The sequence below is a fragment of the Myotis davidii genome, unplaced genomic scaffold (genome assembly GCF_000327345.1).
Source record: "Myotis davidii unplaced genomic scaffold, ASM32734v1 scaffold2445, whole genome shotgun sequence".
Taxonomy (NCBI): domain Eukaryota; kingdom Metazoa; phylum Chordata; class Mammalia; order Chiroptera; family Vespertilionidae; genus Myotis; species Myotis davidii.
The window spans coordinates 1479-7701 of record NW_006296229.1 but is presented as its reverse complement, the minus strand read 5'-3'; positions in this window follow the sequence as shown (position 1 = coordinate 7701).

Here is a 6223-nt window from a genome sequence, read left to right as displayed (position 1 = left end):
GTGCCAGACCAAGGTGGGGCACCGATTGCTGTCATTGGGGAGAGCCTCTGGAGGTTACTGAAAATTCTTTGCTCCCATGAACCGTAGTCCCACCCAACACTCGCACCTGCTTTCAGCACCAGCCCTGCTTGCACCTGCTGCCAGTGCCAAAGCTGCTGTTTGCACACTCTGCTGGTGCCCAGCAGAAGCTCAGATCGCTCGGCACCATCAATGGGTGCAAGTGGCGGCTGCCAGCCCAGATCACCCCTCAAGGCTTCTCCACCTCCCCTTGCTCCCCAGGGGCGATTGGGGCTGGCACTGCCTCTTATTTTTAGAGAAAATATATCAGTTTGCAATTATATTTTAGAAGTCAATCTACATGACTTGTGGGAGCTTCTAAGCACCTTAATTTTATTTATATTATGTATGTATGTTAAACACTGCACATCTAAAAAAATGTATTACAGAGAATCAGGTACTACAGAGAATCAAGTACACCTCCACACAAAATACAAGTATCTATATGTATATAAAACCCTAATATGCAAATAGACTGAACACCGGAACAACCTAAAAACCGGTCACTATGAAGTGTGTTGACCACCAAGGGGCACACATGGAACAGGGTGGGCATCGGCCGCGGCAGGATGATGGATCAGGTGATTACTGCCCTTGGTTGCTAAACCCTCTTTCCACTTAGGAGTCTAAAACTCGACTTTCTACATAAACTACAATTTACAGATTTAAACTCAGTTAATCCAGAGTTTTGCCCTTCTCCCTTTTCCGTAGTCCCACCCAACACTCGCACCTGCTTTCAGCACCAGCCCTGCTTGCACCTGCTGCCAGTGCCAAAGCTGCTGTTTGCACACTCTGCTGGTGCCCAGCAGAAGCTCAGATCGCTCGGCACCATCAATGGGTGCAAGTGGCGGCTGCCAGCCCAGATCACCCCTCAAGGCTTCTCCACCTCCCCTTGCTCCCCAGGGGCGATTGGGGCTGGCAGCTGCCTCTTACACTCGCTGCTGGCACAGGAGCTGCCACTTGCACCCACTGCTAATGCCAGCCCTACTCACACCCACAGCCGGCGCCAGAGTCGCTGCTCACACCCGCTGCCAACACCGGGTGCCATTCCCGATTGCTTGGTGCCGTCAGCCAGTGATCGCCCTTGAAGGCTTCTCTACCCCTCTCCCTGCTCTTGAGGGGCAATCGGGGCAGCAGCTGCCTCTCACACCTGCTGAGAGCGCTGGCCCCACTTGCACCTGCTGCTGGCACCTGCCCCAATCACTCCACACTGTCAGCGGGTGTGAGCGGGGCCCACACTATCAGCACTTGGGAGTAGCGTCAGCGGAGGAAGCAGGGCAGAGAGGGTACTGGGGGCCACAGAGGGATGGGCTGGGCGGGGGCGCAGAGGATGGGCCAAGACCCACCCCTGGGCCCACTGCAGCCTCGCGGCCCACAGTTCCTTTCAAGGTGCACGATTTGTGCACTGGGCCCCTAGTATATTAATAATCTGAGATAATAAATCTAAGACAAAAAACCTAATTTGAATTCTAATTCTATCTAAGACTCTTTTTTAAAATTTTTTTATTAAGGTATTACAAATGTGTCTTTATCCCCCCATTGTCCCCTCATCCCCCCAGCCTTGCCCTCATCCTCACCCCCGTTGTCTGCATCCATTGATTATGTTATATGCATGTATAAAAGTCCTTTGGTTGATCTCTCCCCTTTACCCCCACGCTCCCTTACCTTCTCTCTGAGGTTTGAGCATCTGATCGATGCTTCTCTGTCTCTAGATCTGTTTTTGTTCATCGGTTATGTTGTTCATTATAATCCACAAATGAGTGAGATCATGTAATATCTAAGACTCTTTTTTTAATATATTTTATTGATTTTTTTACAGAGAGGAAGGGAGAGAGATAGAGAGTTAGAAACATCGATGAGAGAGAGACATCGATCAGCTGCCTCCTGCACATCTCCCACTGGGGATGTGCCTGCAACCAAGGAACATGCCCTTGACCGGAATCGAACCTGGGACCTTTCAGTCCGCAGGCCGACGCTCTATCCACTGAGCCAAACCGGTTTCGGCATATCTAAGACTCTTAATCAGCTAAAATAAATGCCATCCTAGATGGGCCATCTTCTATTCTAGTTATTGCCAAATGGCAATTTGCCAAGCCCAGCTAACTATATAAAATACTCTTCTGATTATGTTTTAATACCGTATATTCCTTGATTTCACCCCTTGGAATTGTCTTTTTAGTATATCAGGAGCAGAGCCTCCCTGCCCCTGCAGTTTTATAGATCAGGTAATGTGTGCTGGGTGGTAAAGTGACATGACCAAGATCACAATACTAAAAATCACTGTCAATTTCCAAGTGCTCAAGCTTCTTTCTCTTTTTATTTTTCCCTAGCTTTACTGAGGTATAATTGACAAAGAAAATGGAAATATATTTAAAGTGTACAATGTAAACATTTCATACACATGTATGCTGTGAAATGATTATCACAATCAAGTTAATTAACACATCCAACTTTTATTTAAATCGTGGCAAAAGAATTAAACATCTTCAATGTTGAAGTGAGTAGTTGCTCTAAAAAAAACAAAAACAAAATATCCCGAATTGAAATGAAATGGGAGGATCTAAAAGTTTCTGAACAGGAAAAGAAACCATCAACAAAATGAAAAGGGAGCCCACTCTTTGGGCAAATATATTTAGCAATGATAGACCTGATAAAGGGTTAACATACAAAATATATAAGGAACTCAAACAACATAACAAAAGGAAGAAAATCCAATAATAAATTGACAAAGGACCTAAACAGTCACTTTTCCAAAGTGGACATACAGATGGCCAGGAGACATATGAAAAAATGTTCAAAGTCACTGATCATCAGAGAGATACAAATTAAAACAACAACAAGATATTACCTCACGCCTGTCAGAATGTCTGCCATCAACATATCAACAAATGACAAGTGCTGGAGAAGATGTGGAGAAAGGGGCACTCTAGTACACTGCTAATAGGAATGCAGACTGCTGCAAACATTATGGAAAATAGAATAGAGTTATCTAAAAAAATTAAATATGGAACTGCCATTTGACCCAGTGATCTCACTTCTAGGAATATATCCTAAGACACTTGAAGCAACAATAAAAAAGAATGTATGTATCCTTATGTTCATAGCAGTACAATTTACAATAGCTAAGAGCTGTAAACAGTCCAGTAGATGAGTGGATTAAAAAAGATGTGGTACAAATCACATGATCATATCAATTGATGCAGAAAAAGCATTTGATGAAATAAAATACCCTTTCCTGTTAAAAAAAAACTCTCAGCAAAGTGGGAATAGAGGGATCACACCTCAATATAATAAAAGCCTTGTATGACAAACCTACAGCCAACATCATACTCAATGGGTAAATACTAAAACTGTTTCCCTTAAGAACAGGAACAAGACAGGGATGCCCACTTTCACAACTCCTGCTCGACATAGTATTGGAAGAGCTAGTCATAGTGATTAGACAAGAAAAAAAGATATAAAAGGCATCCAAACTGGAAAAGAAGAAGTAAAACTGTCATCATTTGCAGATGACATGATACTGTACATAGAAAACCCTAAAGACTCCATCAAAAAACAATTAGATTTAATAAATGAATTCAGCAACATAGCAAGATAAACATTAACATCCAGAAATTGATGGCATTTTTATACATCAATAATGGACTCACAGAAAGAGAAACTAAAAACACAATACCATTTACCATTACAACAACAACAACAAAAAATAAGATACCTAGGAATAAACTTAACTAAGGAGGTAAAAGTCCTGTACTCCAAAGCTATAGGACATTGAAAAAAGAGATAGAGGAAGATATAAATAAGTGGAAGAATATATCGTGTTCATGGATAGATAGAATCAACATCATTAAATTGTCCATACTACCCAAAGCAATCTATAGATTCAATGAAATCTCCATTAAAATACCAACAGAATATTTCACAGACCTAGAACGAATGCTCCAAAAATTCATATGGAAAAAAGAGAGACCCTGAACAGCCGCAGCAATCCTGAGAAAGAAGAAAAAAGTTGGAGGGTTCACAATACCAGATATCAAGTTATATTACCAAGCCACGGTTCTCAAAATTGCCTGGTACTTGCACAAGAACAGACATATAGACCAATGGAACAGAACAGAGAACACAGAAATCAACCCAAGCCATTATGCTCAATTAATATTTGACAAAGGAGGCAAGAGCATACAATACAATCAAGATAGTTATTCAATAAATGGTGTTGAGAAAATTGGACAGATACATGCAAAAAAAAAAAAGTGAAACTAGATCACCAAGTTACACCATACACAAAAATAAATTCAAAATGGGTAAAGGACTTAAATTCAATATGGGAAACCATAAAAATCTTAGAAGAATCCAGTCAGCAAAATATTAGACATATCTTATAGCAATATGTTTACCGATACATGTAACAATAAATAATTAAAAATATACTTACATCTGACAAAATATATTCAAAACAAAGGCGATAACAAAAGGTAAAGAAGGTCACTACATAATACTAAATGGATTGATACAAGAAAATATAACCCTTGTAAACATATGTGCACCCAATAGGGAAGCACCCAAAAATATTTTTAAAAAAACTCTTGGTAGATTTTAAGAGAGAGATTAACACCAATACAGTCACAGTAGAAGAATTCAACACCCTATTCTCATCAATGGAGTGATCTTCCAGACAAAAAGTCAACAGGAAAAGTGGTGATGAAAAATGACACACTATATTTATGGGTCATAGTGAAAGCAGTCCTGAGAGGGAAATTCATTAGCATTACAGGCCTACCTCAAGAAGCAAGAAAAATCTCATTCAAACAAACTAATTCTACACCTAAAAGAACTTGAAAAAAAAGCCTATAGTAAATAGAAGAAAGAAAATTTTAAAAATCATAGTAAAAAAAGACATAGATACTAAAATATCAATTAAACCAAGATATTTTTGAAAAAATAAAGAAGATTGATGAACCTTTAGCCAGAAACAAAGAGGACCGAAATAAAACCAGAAATGAAAGAGGAATAAAAAACTGACATCATAGAAATTTAAATAATTGTAAGAAAATAATATGAACAATTATATGCCAACAAAATAGGTAATCTGGATGAAATGAACAAATTCCTATAAATATACAGTCTTCCAAAAATGAATCAGGAAGTATAAACCTAAATAGACCAATAACAATTAATGAAATTGAATCAGTAATAATAAAAAAAAAAACTTCCAGCAAACAAAAGTCCTGGGCCAGATGGCAAATTTTACAAAACATTCAAAGAAGAAATAACGCCTACCCTCCTCAAATTATTACAAAAAAAATCTGAAGACAAGAGAAGACATCCAAGCTCGTTTTATGAGACCAGCATTATCTTAATTTCAAATTAGATAAAGACACTACAAAGAAGAAAATAATAGGCTAATATCTCTAATGGACCTTGATGTTAAAATCTTCAAGAAAATATTAGCAAATTGGATCCAGCAACACATTAAAAAGGTTATTCACCATGACCAAGTGTGATTTAATCAAGGGATGCAAGGTCCATACAGTATTTGAAAATCAATAAATGTGATATATCACATAAATAAAATGAAAAAGGAAAATCACTTATCATAGCAATAGATGCAGAGAAAGCATTTAATAAAACCCAGCATATATGTATAATAAAATCTCTCAGCAAAATAAGAATAGAGATAAAAAAAAAATAAAGGTCATACATGAAAAACATACAACCAACCTCATACTCAATAGGCAAAAAGTAAAAACTATTCCCTTATGATCAGTAATATTTACTTTCACCACTCTTATTCAGTAGAGTACTGGGAGTTCTAGCCAATTTAAGACAAGAACAAGAAATTAAAAATACCTAAATTGGAAAGGAGGGAGTAAAACTTGTCATTACTTGCAGATGATATGTTATTACAAATACAATATCCTAGAGATTTCATCAGAAAACTACTAGATCGAGGAGGAAGAAGATGGCGGCGATATAGGCAGACGCGTCCCAGGTCGTGTCCCGGAGCAAATGGAGTGAGCAGCTGAAACTAATAGCACCCACCCCGAATTGGTGAAATTGCTCAGCTGGTGAGACAGTTTGCAGCCGGGAAGGGCAGAACTCCCCTGGAAAGGTAAAAAAAAAAACCAGGGATTTGGGCAGGAAAGTTTGCCAGAAACCAGAGCCC